The sequence below is a fragment of the Pongo abelii genome, chromosome 14, assembly GCF_028885655.2.
Source record: "Pongo abelii isolate AG06213 chromosome 14, NHGRI_mPonAbe1-v2.0_pri, whole genome shotgun sequence".
NCBI classification, from domain to species: domain Eukaryota; kingdom Metazoa; phylum Chordata; class Mammalia; order Primates; family Hominidae; genus Pongo; species Pongo abelii.
Genome location: NC_071999.2, coordinates 97190652 through 97206439, shown reverse-complemented (window position 1 = coordinate 97206439; position 15788 = coordinate 97190652). Strand labels below are relative to the sequence as shown.

General features: G+C 36.6%; 1 long non-coding RNA gene across 1 annotated transcript; it reads left to right on the top strand.

Annotated features, from left to right (window-relative positions):
• The first annotated feature begins 7700 nt into the window (after nucleotides 1–7700).
• LOC129049699 (uncharacterized) lies at nucleotides 7701–11886 on the top strand. Its single transcript, XR_008512953.1, has 3 exons — nucleotides 7701–7721; nucleotides 9521–9616; nucleotides 11608–11886. It is a non-coding gene; the product is annotated as an uncharacterized LOC129049699 (long non-coding RNA).
• Nucleotides 11887–15788: the final 3902 nt, after the last annotated feature.

Sequence of the window (15788 nt, the reverse complement as noted above, 5' to 3'; positions counted from 1 at the left end):
TTATCTTAAGCATACAGCATGGCATCAGACAACAGGGTATTTTGATTTGTATGGGATCTTCTGGATTCAGGTATTTGGTAGAATAGAACTGTGGGATTAATGGCCACATTTATTCAAGGATTTTGTTTTGTCTTATTCCATTCCTCTTTTGTCCTATTGTACAAAATGCAATACTCTTGAAAGAGATTAAAACACAGCTAAGTAAATATCAGTAAGCTGTACTGAGCAATAAAAATGTTTTTCTCATGTATGTAATAATAAACAATTCTTTTTCACTATTCTCAAAATTCACCCTTGGGAAGTTTTTAAAAGTACATTTAAAAAGTCAAAGCAAAATATATTTTTCATATTGACTTTTAAACTCTAACTGGAATATTTTCAAGGACTATTAAATTTTTCATGATACATCGGCTAAAAGTCCAAGATAAAACTTTACTATGATTTCTTTCAAGTTCAAAATAAGCCATACTATGAAGTATTTATTCCAATTGTAGCCTCATCTTATTTCATTTTATTATATATTTAGTATTTTTTTGCCACCCATAGACAAAGTCTAAAATTATATGCTAGCTCATGGATGGATTCACTTTAACATTATGTTCTTTTCTCTTTCATTGGTATATTAGAAAAGTTTGATCATGATGTATAAAGTTAATTATTTCTTATTTGATAGTTGATTCTTATTCAATTATTCTATAAAATTGAATCCAGGATGTCAATCTCTCCATATAAACATTTTTCAAAGAATACCATAACTTATATTTTCCATTTTATTAATGCCTTTAATTTTAGCCATATTTCACATACTAATTTTATATTTTATCTCATTACAAAGTAAAGAGAAACTGTATGTTTTACTTATTTTCTAAAATTATACATTTGGATAAAATAAATATACTGGATCTCGTTTGGTTTAATTTTGATGAGATAAGCTTTAGTAATTAATATTGCAAGATGATTTATTCTTTAGTCAGCTTTGGCTAATTGTTTGGCAATAAGAATGTTTTTGTCATTTAGGCTATATTGTGAAAATTTTCCATAAATGAAGTAACCAAAGTATGCAAGTTCAAGGTTTCAAAATATGAAAGCATATTTCACAAAAATTAAGATGAAAAAGTTATAAAAATATTGCATTGGAAAAGGTGTGTTGAAATAACTATATTTTAATTTTTCCAACTTTTTCTGACTATACTATATATGTTGGGGGTACTCAGGACTACCCTCAGATATGATGATTTAGTAGGATGACTCATAGGACTCAGCATATAGTCGTACTCAGCGCTTTAATATTTTACAATGAAAGTACAAGCACAAACAGCAAAGGGAAAAGGTGCATGAGGCGAAGTCCTGAGAAAACCAGGCACATGCTTCCAAAGTGGAGTCAGACAGGGCACACTTAATTCCCCCAGCAACAACTGACACTAACACTTGGGAATTGTTTGGCACAAAAAGCTTCTTTGAGACTCACTGTCCAGGGTTTTTACTGGGGGCTGGTCACATAAGTACCTGCTGCCTGTCATGTACCCAAATCCCAGACTACCAGAAGGAAAGCAGGTGTTCAGCTTAAGCCTTGCTGTTTGCATAAACAGTTTAGAAATCATAAGCTATTATTATCTTCTAATGGTGGTGGGAATCCACTCAAAATCTAAGTTCCCAGGTGCCAGTCATGAGCAAATTTTGCAGGCAGACCTTTCAAAGGGATAGCTTTTTTTTTTTTTTTGAGACAGAGTCTTGCTCTGTCGCCCAGGCTGGAGTGCTGTGTCGTGATCTCTGCAGTCTCTGCCTCCCGGTTTCCAGCGAATTTCCTGCCTCAGGCTCCTGGGTAGCTGAAATTACAGGTGCACGCCACCATGCCCCACTAATTTTTATATTTTTAGTAGAGACGGGGTTTCATCATGTTGGCCAGGCTGGTCTCGAACTCCTGACCTCAGGTGAGCCACCTGCCTAGGCCTCCCAAAGTGTTGGGATTATAGGCATGAGCCGCTGTGCCTGGCCAAGGATAGCTTTTTTTTATAAGTTCTATGTCAACTCCTTTCTGCATACTCGCTTTAAAAAAAGGTGTCCCCAAGTGAAAGAGCTACCATTATAATGAAGAGCCACTTGCTAAGTCTTGGTAAAGCTTTTCTAGGATACTTCTCAGATACTGAGAAAGTAAATTCTGGGCAACATATTCTTTTGCAGGTCAGGTGGTTTCAAAATTTGCTTTCAACATGATTAAAAACAAAATATTTGAGTTATTAATTGACATACTATTAAAATCATTCCTGATAATATATCACAATTTTGGTATAACATTCAGAAGAAATTTACAAAGTAAGTGACATTGTTACCAAAATCTCTTCTATTACCACCTACTTATTATGAGCTCATGTAGTTCTTTTTGGTTGACATCAAAAAATTTAAAAAGAAGTTTAAGTGAACAACACAAATACATTCTAAAATCTGTAAATAGGTATTTAACAGGAAAGTAAAATTTTATTGCAAATATATCTCTTAGAGAGAAAATTGGACTTTTTTATTCTTTTTTTTCTTTACAGTTAATGTATTGCCTCATTCTAATTATTGGTCATATTGATTCAGTGAGACATGAACTAACTTAAAAAAAAAGCTCACGATTTTCTTTAGGAGATTCATTTGCAATAAAATGTTACTTTCATGTCTTATAGATTTAATAATATGTTTATGTTATTTACTTAAACTCATTTGAAAAATTTTAGATATAAACCAAACGAACTACATTAAATTTCAAAATATTTTAAAGTGTTAGGTGAGCAAAGATGAAGGCAGTAGCTTAAACTACTTAGATCTCACTTTACTGAGTTAGAACAATTTCTGTAATGCATGGTTATAAAATCAGGAACTGAGATGATGAGTAGAAGGGCAAAATAAAAAATGTCTGTAATTAAGAAGATAGAGAAATACAAAATTTAAAATTAGAATCATTAAAAGTTAGAATATTTCTGACCTGTACAGGATAATGTAGATTTTCAAATCTTCTCTCATTTTTACTTTTCAGATAAAATAACTGCAGCTAGAAATGTTGGTAATGGGAAGAATACAAGCTTAATATCAAGTGGACCAAGATTTGAATCCCAAAGCTGACATTTATAATTTATTTCCTGGGCAAAGTTTTTACCCACTGTAAGTTTTATTTTCTTATCCTATAAAATGTAGCTAATACTTATTTTTCTACACTGTTTTATATGAAATTTGTGTGTTCCTATATAATGCCTGGAAAAAAAATAAGTGGCTGAGAAGATTCCTTCTGGTTATCACAGAACCAGGTGGTAACAGAACTAAGGCAAGGCTTAATCAAGGTTTTCTGATTTCAGTCCCAGGCATAGTCTATCCTTGAATCTATGATATTTCTAAGTGCTATCCAAAGTGAGTTGTTTATAGCAGTACTCTAAACATGATAATATTATACATATTTCAAAGTACTTCTAATACATTGTTTCATTGAAATAACGCATCGATGGGGTAAGCATGGAATATGGGACTTTTCCTTAATGAAGTTCGGGAAGATTAAATGACTTGCTCGAGATCGTCTCATTACTAATAATTAGCAATGGAAGGAGATCAAGAATTTAGCTTTTCTGATTTCTAAAGAAGTTTTCTGACCATAGGCTGTTCTCATCTACAAAACGAGATTGTTAGACTAGATTGTTGACCTCTAAATGGCACTCGAGATTCCCTTTTGCTTGTTTCTCTCTGTCTCCTTCTCAGTCCTTTATCAGGGTTAAGTGCAAGGATCTGTTTTCTGGCCACAGTTCTCAGGGGTCTAGTTTTCATGTGGTGAAGACAGAGGCAAATAAACATTTTGGGCGTCCCTTTGACTTTTTCCACTCTCTCTCCAGAGCTGTAGGGTAGGCAAGAGCCTCCCAGAGGCTGTTTCTGGATGGGACCTGGCCCCTGCTTGAGGCGTACCCACATGTTCTTGCTAGCTTTTCCATCTTTTCCTGCCATCTCAGTACTGTGATTCAGAGAGCTGAGATTTGGACTTGGGCTTAGAGGGGAGGAGCAAAGGAGACAGCTTGACTTATTTAATTAAGGGCCATCGAGCCCAGGATGGAGTTCCCTGGTTGTGCCAACATTTCTTGCCTATAATGACATTATTATAAGGCACCCACACCTACCTGGCTTGGTCTCTGTTTAAATCTTTTCTTGATAAATCTTAGAGGGTAAGGTGGCTGCAAAAGAAAAAATCACGTACTTAGGAGTCTACATTTCTACTTGGGTGTGAGTGTGTGTGAGTGTGTGTGTGCGTGTGTGAGTATGTGAGTGTGTGTATGTTCATGTGTAGGGTGTAGAGAGAAAAGCAGAGGGGAACTTTGAGCTCCTCTTAGATACAACAGTCAAGTGTAGGCTCCTGCAAAGATGCACATATTGTTGGCTCAAAAGTACATAAATAAGACACATATAAGAGTGCTTTCATTCACTTGCCATTTATTTGTTCAAGCATTTATTCAATAAATATTAACACCCTATATGCTCCAAGCCTTGTACTTGTGCCTTGGATAAAAAATATTAAATGAGACATTACACCTACCTCAGTGAATTGAAGCCTGTTGGGAGAAATTGGCAATGACAATGTAGTAAATGATATGACGGTAGCATGTACAAGAAACCTGGGTTCACTGAGTTACATCACCTGAATCAAAATGGTTTCCCAAAGGTGTTGAGAGAGAATATGGAGAGAGATTCAGCAAGTTCAGTTTTGGACATGGCTTCTTGAAAGATATTTATCTGCAACCTAAATCTCTAAAGGTTAGAAGTTAACATGAATGTCCTCTCAACTAGGGAATGAATAAGCAAATTGGGGGTACCTTCACACAATGGGGTATTACTCAGCAATAAAAAGAAATGAATTATTGATATGTGCAACAACATGAATGAATCTCCAATGTGCTGCGCTGAGTGAAAGAAGCCAGATGCAAAAGTATGATTCCATTTATATGATCTTCTGGGAAAGACACAATTATGAGGACATAAAGCAGATCAATAGTGGCTAGGGGTTTGGGGTAGGAGGAATTTTCTTCAAAAGTCGTGGGCGAATTTTGGAGGAGATAGAATTGTTCTATGTCTTGGTGGTAGTAAAGTCTAGAATTGTTTCAGAATTGTTTACTAAAAACAGTAACTATTATTGAATATAAATTATACCTTAATTTTTTAAAAAAGAGAGTAAGAATTTGGCCGGGCTCGGTGGCTCACGCCTGTAATTCCATCACTTTAGGAGGCCGAGGCGGGGGGATCACCTGGGGTCAGGAGTTCGAGACCAGCCTGGCTAACATGGTGAAACCCCGTCTCTACTAAAAATAGAAAAATTAACTGGGTGTGTTGGCGGGCACCTGTAATCCCAACTACTTGGGAGGCTGAGGCAGGAGAATCGCTTGAACCCAGGAGGTGGAGGTTGCAGTGAGCCGAGATCGTGCCACTGCACTCCAACCTGGGCAACAAGAGCAAGACTCTGTCTCAAAAAAAAAAAAAAAAAAAAAAAGAGAGAGAGAGAGAGCAAGAATTCACTTAGCTGTGTCCTCATAGGTGCAGACTTGCATGGGCACACACACATGCCCACCTACGATACTGCTAGGGTGATGCATTCCTTTTTCCTCATGTTTTCCTGTGGAAAGCTCCCCAGAAGTGCTCTCAACAGGAGTGTTATTGTCTTTTAGGCAATAGAGTTCTTCATTGGCTGGGACTGTAGTGTGCTTTGCAGGATGTTTGGCAACTCTGGCATACACCTACTAAATGCCAGGAGCATCTCCTTGCATTTCTTCAAGTCTCCTGCAGAGTCTGTCTGCACCCCAGCTGAAAACCACATGCTAGAGCAAAATCCCTGAACTCTCTTCATATGAAGAGGGATGAGTTTTCTAATTCATTAGTGAAAGACAGAACTGGTGTGTTTGACTTATTTTTTCCTTTTTGTTCTTGAGGGCAGAGGGAGGTGGAAACTGCCTACTTGTAGTGAAAATTAATTGTGGTCTGCTCTCTTCCATAACTGATAGAGTTGACTTTGCTTCTTGCGATGTCTTGGGGTTGGGGGTATGTGTGAAAGTTAAATTCGCATGAGTGTCAGCAAGCCATCCGTCAGCACACCTGCCATGTGTCCCCCGAGCTAGCTTCTTCCAGTAAGAGAGCTGGCGCATTAGTTTCCATGAATCTGACTCCTGCGTCTATCATATCTGATCTTGGGAAGGAAAGAGAAGAATGCTAATTATTCTTAGTGGATATTATGCTAATATCCACAACTCCAAATATATGTAATGGTAATCCGTGAAAGTATCAGATGGGATACTACATATATTCCAACCTTCATTCCCTGCTATAACACATGCTCTGAGTATATTAACCCAGATCCTGGAACTCAAAGTAATACTGAGGGATTGTGAACTTTCTGGAATTAGTTCAGTAGGTGTGTACTAAAAATCGGTGCCGTTTGCTTCTTACAGAACAACAGTGGTTTCCAAGTTCTTCCTCACCTTTGAATGTAGCAGGTTAAATTTACGTAGCAGCAGTCTCTGTCCTGGTAACCCTGTCAGGTTTCCTAATTGTGTCACTGACAGATCCAGACTGACTTTGCACTGCAATTTGTACTCAGCACACAGTATAAATGAAACCTTCGGTGTTAGGTGGAGACAAGCTTTTGCTTTGAAGTCTGGAACCACTTTTTTTTTTCTTTTTTTTAAAGCAAGAAAGTATTTTGTGAGATAATGGAAGTGTCATAACATGGAACATTATCAGATCTTTTTGTCAGTGGCTTCAAAAGCTAGACACACTACCACATACATGCTGAGGTTGAAAATTCCTGTTTAAACTAATATTGATGGCATTTTAAGATGACAGAGGTGTACTAGCCTCTGAAAAAAAATTAAACAGGCAATTTATTCCTCCCACCTTGTAAGAGTCCTTCCAGAACTCTCCCATTAGTATGCTTGTTCTTTCACTGATATCATCCCACAGAATGTGTCTAAAACTAGTTGACTAATCTAATAAACTGTACTACTAAAATATCAGTAGGTATTCAAATATACCTCACCTTGTTCTAAATGGCTAGGTTTTTTTTTTTTTTTTTTTTTTTTTTTTTTTTTTTTTTTTTTTGAGACGGAGTCTTGCTCTGTCGCCCACGCTGGAGTGCAGTGGCACGATCTCGGCTCACTGCAAGCTCTGCCTCCTGGGTTCACGCCATTCTCCTGCCTCAGCCTCCCGAGTAACTGGGACTACAGGCGCCGCACCACCATGCCCGATTAATTTTTTTGTATTTCTTTTTTTTTTTGAGAGGGAGTCTCGCTCTGCCACCCAGGCTGGAGTGCAGTGGCGTGATCTCATCTCACTGCAACCTCCGCCTCCCGGGTACAAGTGATTCTTTTTTTCTTTTCTTTTTTTTTTTTGAGACAGAGTTTTGCTCTGTCACCCAGGCTGGAGTGCAGTGGCGCGATCTCGGCTCACTGCAAGCTCCGCCTCCTGGGTTCACGCCATTCTCCTGCCTCAGCCTCCTGAGTAGCTGGGACTACAGGCGCCCGCCACCACGCCCGGCTAATTTTTTGCATTTGTAGTAGAGACGGGGTTTCACTGTGTTAGCCAGGATGGTCTCGATCTCCTGACCTCATGATCCACCCGCCTCAGCCTCCCAAAGTGCTGGGATTACAGGCGTGAGCCACCGCGCCCGGCCCCGGGTACAAGTGATTCTCCTGCCTCAGCCTCCCAAGCAGCTGGGACTACAGGTGTGTGCCACCACGCCCAGCTAATTTTTGTGTTTTTAGTAGAGACGGGGTTTCACTGTGTTAGCCAGGATGGTCTGGATTTCCTGACCTCCTGATCTGCCCGCCTAGGCCTCCCAAAGTGCTGGGATTACAGGCGTGAGCCACTGCCCCTGCCCGTAAATGGCTGTTTTAATATGTAACACCACCTCTTCTGCTTTTTAAAAATTGCCTTTTAAAAGGACTTTCAAAGATTTAGCCAAGGGATTATTGGTTGGGCTTCAGGCCCTAGAACAGTTTGTGGGAGGGATATGGTGTTCTCAGAGACCTACAGATAACACTGCACAAACGGTTCCTGGCCTTGTAAATACTAGTTTCTGGAACAGAGTTTCTGAATTTCTGTCTGAGAAATTATGTATTTAATAAATGTGAGAATATTTTGTATCATATTATCTGATCGAGGCTACTATGTATTGTTTTATTTGGCAGTGGCATTTAATTTAACAGATATTTACTGAGTGCCTCCTATGGACTGGGAATAACAATAGTAGCTAAAAACATATATAATGTCACTCTGTGCTAGGCATTCTTCTACATATTTCTTTATATTGACTCATTTTAACCCTCACAGCAATGCTATGATGTAATTACTCTCATTAACATATCCATTCTACAGATGAGAAAACTGAGGGGTTATGTAACCTGCCCAAGGTCACACAACTGGTGAGAGGTGAATTTGGTTTGAATTCTCACATTAGGCTCAAGTCTGCTGGTTGGCTTAATGTTGGAAGAGATGATAAGTGGTCCATTTCAAAGATAATTTTGTGTGTACATGTAATAAAAACAACAAACGTGAATTAGATTTGTGCAGAATGATTCTAATTATGAAGCAATTGCTTTTTAAGTAGCATTATTTTGTTCACACTAATAGTTTTTTCTCAAAATTAATTATTTCTTCCATAATCTCTTCTGACAAATAATGTTAGTTTTGCATGTAAGTAGAAGCAAATTTTACAGAAATAGAACGTGTAGGTTTTTACAGGACAGTGTAACATTTCTGCTTTTTAATTTATAGATGATTAAAAATCTTCTATTGATAGGGGCCTCTCCTCTCTTAGAAAAGAAGCTTTACAAAAGACTTAAAAACCTATATTTAAGATATGTATGCTATTTAAACTGATCAAAAGTGCAAACATAATTTGATACCTTTTAAATGCATTTGTGAAATATCTTTAAACTTTCTTATTGACATTTCTCTGTGAAGAGACCATCATGTGCTATGTATTCCTACTTTTAACTAATAGCCACTAGAGTGCATGTAAACGTTTTAGAATGAATTTTATAAATATTTCACAATTATCTGAGCCAAAACCCAAACCACACACAATATTCATTGTAATAGATGCAAGTATGCAGGGAGAACTCATTTTCAGATCTTATGTTTGCTTATTAGATGTTGAAAAATATAGTAATGATGTACCAGTGGAAATAATTTAGGTACATGGATTTATCAGGATATCTTGTTGAAAAAGTTATTTACATCTGTACTATCTTCTGCATGTGTAGAAAAAAGGAACTATTCTTCCAGTTAATTCATTCTAAATTGAGAAATTGTTTAGAAATTAAGGCAGAGAAAATAATCATTACTACTCTGTAAATGAACAAAAAGAAATGATTAGAGAAGACATTAACTGTTTCAATATTTTGTTTCTTTTGTTGACTTGAATAAATGTTCTACATTTTTGTTATAAAACATGACTTTTTATGTTAAACATTCTCTTTAATACTGTTGATTCGTTGGTGATACGTGGCTCCCTTTCTAGAAGTAGGATGGTGACACCTCAGCCCTTCTGCGAGAAAAACGAGGTTGATCCACATCCCCCATCCCTCATCATAAAGTCAGGTTCATAATGGATAAGGTAAACTTTCTAATGACTTCACAAATAACCAACCTCAATCAACTTTGGTAATTGATAAAATCATCACTTAACTTTCTGATATAATGGCAAAAATTATCTGAGAAAAAATGGTGAAAAATTAAATTTGCATTTCTCTCAGAATCTTGAAGGATATTTGAATAATTCAAAAGTGGAATCAGTAGTATCAGCCAAAGAAACTCACTTAGCTAGAACGCTGGACACGTGGATCTAAGTCCCTGCCCTTCCACTAACCAGCTGAATGGTTTTGTGTAAACTCCTACACGCTTGTGCTTGGTCACCTCATTTGTCGAAGTAAAGGCCGAAATAGGAAGATAATGAACCGTGTCGTTTTGGTCTCTTTTCCGTCCATTACTCTGATTTTACAAAGAGGCCTGTATTCCCCTGGTGAGGTTGAAGATGAATCAGGTTTGAAAGCCCCCTAGAAGTGGACAAGTGATGATCAGAAAACCTCTTAAAGTGTAACTAGTTCACTGAGCACCTACTACTTTCTTCGCAGGTCTCTGAAAGGCCAGCAGGATGCTACCTCCTTATCCCTGTCAGTGCCACACCCACTAGCAATGGGTAATATGATCTCATTATAGAGTCCATAGCGTCTGTGTCTTAGAATCTAATATCTCAACATTAAAAATATGTCAGAGAAAGGGATTTGCTTTCACTTTTCCCCAGAGCAGTGCTTTTTAGAAAATTGATACCAGGCCAAAAATTAATTATATTAAATCACAATTGATCAAAAAACTAAATTTATCTGACATGGATTACTTTTAGACATGTCTCTTTTTCTGCAACGGTTATAAGAGATTTTTTATTTTTGCTATCATTTTATGTTTAAAAAAACTATTTTCTAATATATGTCATATGATTCCTGACTTAGATTGGGGTTGCTCTGAAGCAGACCCTGAGATGAGGATTTGGGTGAACATGGTTTATTAGGAAATATATCCAGGAGGAACACATAGATGGGCGGGGACCTGAAACGGAGATGGGAAAGGAAGTGAAGGAAAGGGAAGAAATCCAAGCAAGCTTGCATTATATAGTTAGACTTCATGGAAAACATCTGTGGCTCAATCCAGTAAAGAGGATCTGGAGATAAGGCCTGTCACTTCTTAGATTTGTTCCCATCAGAGATGAGGGTGCTGAAGTATTTACAACCGCACCATCAGTCATGATGGGGATATGTACGTTTCTAGGCATGTTTGCTTTTTCCTGTGTGTAGTCAGAGGGTTCTGACAGATGGAGGTAGGCCTCCAACAAAGAGAGCACGTGCTGCCTCAGAGAATAAAAATGAAAGACATAAGCAAAGAGATGTGAGAGTTCCAGGCAGAATACTGACAAGGTCCGCTGCAGGTCTGTTCTAATTACATTCCACGAGCAACCATGAAGCTGATGAAATATTATTTCATGAAGTTATTTTGTATAAAGAACAGGGCAGTAGATCCTGTTCATCTGTTTTACAGATTATTATCCGTATTGATGAGGGCATTGCAGGAAGCAGATGGTCCACCAAACTGGGTAACTTTATATTATTTTAAACATTTTTTAATTTTTAATTTTTGTGGGTAGATAGTAGGTGGATATATTTATGAGGTACATGAGATGTTTTGATACAGGCATGTAATGCATAATAATCACATCATAGAGAATGGGGTATCCATCCCCTCAAGCATTAATCCTTTGTGTTACAAACAATCCAGTTATACTCTTTTAGTTACACACTGGGTAATTTGATTAAGGGTAATAGGCCTTAATCAAAGGGCTATTTAGTGAGGTGAGGGCAGAGGGTTAGGAACCCATGGGGGATCAGTGCAGAACTGGTGATGGGGTGAGTGTCCATGCTTAGATTGGAAGGGGTAAGGAGAAGAAGCATAAAAATGCCGTGTGAAGAGAAGCAGGGTCTTCTTCAGTTGGTGGGAAGCCTGCCAGGGGAGTGGCCACTGTGTCTCACGTTCTGCCTTCCTTCCCTTTCCTGCCAGGCCTCTGATCAGCCAAATAACAAGCTGGAGGACTCAGGAGGCCCTTGCTTTGGTTCCTATTGGAACAATACAACATAGAACAGGGCCAAGAAAAGGGCAAAGGAAATACAAAAGGATGCCTAGAAGATTTGCACAGGGCAAAGGATGACTTGCTGAGTTAATTTAAAGTGATGTAAATTGCTAAGACAACACCGCAAAGCATTCATATCATTTTTTTTCCAGGAAGAAAATCTAAACATTTTCTTCAGGATCTTCAATAATAAAAATCTATTTATCAAACGTGAACTTCTTTTTCTACCCTTTACCAGACTGTCCTACTTACTTGTCTAGAGCAGTTACTAAGAGAGAAATAACCTGATCCTTAGTAGTTCTCATTACCTGGCAACGAGGCCTTTCCCAGTGCCTCAAGATTTGACCTTTGACTCCATTTCCTATGTATCTCATAATGCCTGAGTTTTTATGACCTTCTCAGCATAAAACATTTTCTTTGGTCACATGCATTCCTTTCTTTTTTCTTAAGATGAAATAGGTTATTTCTTATAATTACATAGTATATGTTTACCATAAATAATACCAATTTTAAAAAATGCTAATAAAATTATCTTTAGTCCACCAACCAGGGAATAATAACCCATAACACATTGCTGTATATCCATCCAATATTTTTCAATTCACATACACAAGTGTGTGCACACACAGCCTTTCTTGTAAAAATGGGAATGTTTATAAATGATTTGCATTATTTCCTTTGATAACTCACAGAAATTCTTCCATATTTAGGTAGGTAGATCTGCATGAAATTTAATCATTGAAACTTTTTAAAATTATAGAAATGTCAAGTAATTTATAATATTTGATGAATTCCATAATATTGAACATGTAGATGATTTCCAACTTTGGGACATTCTTTACAATGATAAATAATGTGACTATAAACTAATTGTATATATGTTTTTTACTTATCCTTGATTTTCTTAGGTTAATTTTCTAGATTTAAATGTCTTGCTGAAAAGTTTTTATTCACAGAATTTCTTATAACCCTGAAATTCTTTTTTGAATGCCAGTTCTACGTGGTATCTTCAATTTGGTCCAGGTTTTATTTTATCGGCTGGACTGTTAATTATTATTACAACAGAAACATTTCCACTGTATATTTATTGGTCTTTTCAGGTTGAAATTAAGGAAAATCTCCTGAGGCCAGTGTAAGTAAAATGGGACCTATATTTACGGTGCTGCAGAGGAGTTTCATGAAATCCAAAGTCAGAGTTTTAATTGGGCCCCAAGAACAGCCTAAGCTGGAGACTAGAGAGTTAAAAGTAACCAGTAGATATTTTCCATGCATATATTTGTTCTCTCCTTCTGTGTGTAAGTTCAATTAATGCCAGTCTTTCTGAGTTTCCTATTCCTTGTTTAAGTCATTCTTTGTTTCATTGAAAAATTCCCTAGTCCGGTTTCTGATTTCCTCAAGAAAGGAACTAATTAATTGGACCAGTTTGGGTTTGAAGGTTCACTCCTTGTCTCTTCCAAACCATGGGTATAATTTAAGCTAAACATGAAAATAAATATAAGCAACAAAAGTTAAAGAAATACTACTATGCCAAGGAAAATTTAACAACTCTTTTAAAGACATTTTGGGTCATAAGGAATCAAATTGCTGACAATCTGCAAAATACAATTAATGAAGAACTTATGGATACAGCTAAATCAGTGCTCACAGGAAAAATCTATCATAAATACATCTATTGTTATAATGTTAAACAAAAATAATTAAAATCTTTAATCACTCAATACGAGAAATTACAAAATTGAAGAGGACATTAGAAAGAATAAATTAAGGTTAAAAACAATAGAAATAGAAATCATAAAAACTGTAAAACTATTACATAGTTTCAAGAGTGCATTGCAGAATTATTGAAAGCTTTTGCTTTAAAATCAGGAATAAGAAGTCCCTGTATATATTACACACTGTAAGTTAATTTGATATGGAGTCATGATTTAATGCAATCAGGTAACAAAAATAATTTTTTAGAAAAGATACTATATTGTTGAAGGCAAAAATGCTATGTGAGGCTCAATAATTGAAGCCCAACCTGATTCTCTGTCCTTATGTTAAACAATGCTGGGACCAAGCAATAATACCTTATCTGCATGCTCCAGAATTACTGGCTCCTGAAAGATAAGACTAGGAAAGACCTAAACAACTTATTATCAAGACTAACAGTTTGCTCCTCAAGACTCCCTTCAAGATCATCTCACAGCTAAGTTTAGCAATCAAAGTAAACTCTGCCCATTTCTAGGATTTGTCTGCCTTAAAGTTACCCAGCCCAGACCCTGAACCTTCATAAATGTATTTTCCTATTTTTCCAACTTTGGGAGACTGCTAAGAATTGTATTGCAGTATGTCTCATACACAGTTTAGCTCCATTAATAGATGTTTTCTGGTGGTCATTTGTGGTATAATGGGCAGGCTTAACAAAAGAGGAAAATGCTAACTTGTGTTCTCTGTTTGCCACGATGTCACTTTGGTTTTGTAGAGATTAAGAAACTGAAGCTGCGAGAGATTAAATATTCTATCAAGGTCATTGCCTGCAAGCAAGGTAGGAGGATTTAAAAAGGTCTGACACACACCTGAAATTCTACTTGTTCCATTACTACATCCTGCCTGCAGTTGGCCGTCTCTATTTCTGCATTTTGCTGGAAGAATCCCACCTTGAGTCCTTTTAGCCTGTACTTTTCCTTCAAATTATCTCAATGGCAGCACATGAGAAAAGCCCTTGAATTGCTCTTTTTATTACCTCAGTTGCTATAGAAATTCTGTGTCCTACCTCTCATGTTACCAGAATGATCATCAAAGGATCTGAATGATTGAATTTGAGAAATAAAAATAATGATGGTTTCTCATGTATTATTTTGTCTATTAATATGTGCCTGCTTGAACCTGAACAAGACTGAAGGCATTTAACGCACGTTTGCGAAGGCTGTAGAGCGCATCCAGTGGTTTTACATGCATTGTCTTATTTGAATTTGATTTGATTTGATTCTAGTCTGAACTTATTCTCAACATGTTACCATCCACACTTATAATAAAAACCTTATTACTTTCTTGTGTTTCATCTTCCACTTTTGGATCATACAAATTTTATATTGTCACTGCATTGGTCAAAGTTTAGCCCTGCAATTTGACTTATAACTATAATATATAGTTATATATGTAAAGCAAACAAATATGTTTTGTTTTCATATGAAAACAAAACATATTTGTTTGCTTTACATGTTTTTAGATAATTGGTGTTCCGCTGAAAAATGCCACATGTGATTATGTGCTATGGATGAATTGCTTGATGCATGACCATGTCAATACATTCTTCCAATCCATTTGATAAATTCCAGGACTTTCACTGGTTTATGGTGACTGGCCCACTTTGAAAGCACAATGAAATTGCCTTGCCTACATGAGCTAGTATTAAAAACTGTAGGTTAAAATGGAGATTTAAGTGAAGCAAAGTCATAACACTGATTAAGAGCAGAGATATCTCTTTTCAGTATTTTATTTCCAATAGCAAGTTAAAAACTGTTAGATCTTGCAATCTTTCTTCTCTCCTTTCTGTCTCTTTTGACCCAAGATAAATTTCAATTACCTAAATCCTATTTCCTGTTGCTAATCACCGACTCCAGTCAGTATTCTTTAAATAGTCATTAAGGCTGGGATGAGATTTCTGTCAGTTCTGAAACTAAGAAAATTTGGAGCAGCCCATTAACAGAACAGGAAATTCCCTAATATCCTCAGGATATGTATAGAAACCCATCATGATTAAATACTAGAGGAACTAACATCTCCTGGGGATATTTATTAAATAAACTCTTCTAAATACATCTGACAAACACATTATCTTTCCAAAAAAGTCTAATTACCAAGATCCATTTATTTAATTAAGTGACCCTCAAATACCCTATTTTTTTCTTTTGAAATTCCTCTATAATAATGGATTTACTAATAACGAGCTTCCTAAAATGGGTACCAAGACAATCAACTCATTTGTGCTTCTTTTATGTTTCCTATGTTAGACAAAGGCATTCAGAGAAAAAACAAGCCATTATTCTACCCTCTGAGATTGAATAGAATAACTTTTCCTAAAGAATTTTTCAAAAAAAAAAAAAACAAAAACATTGTTTACTTCAAT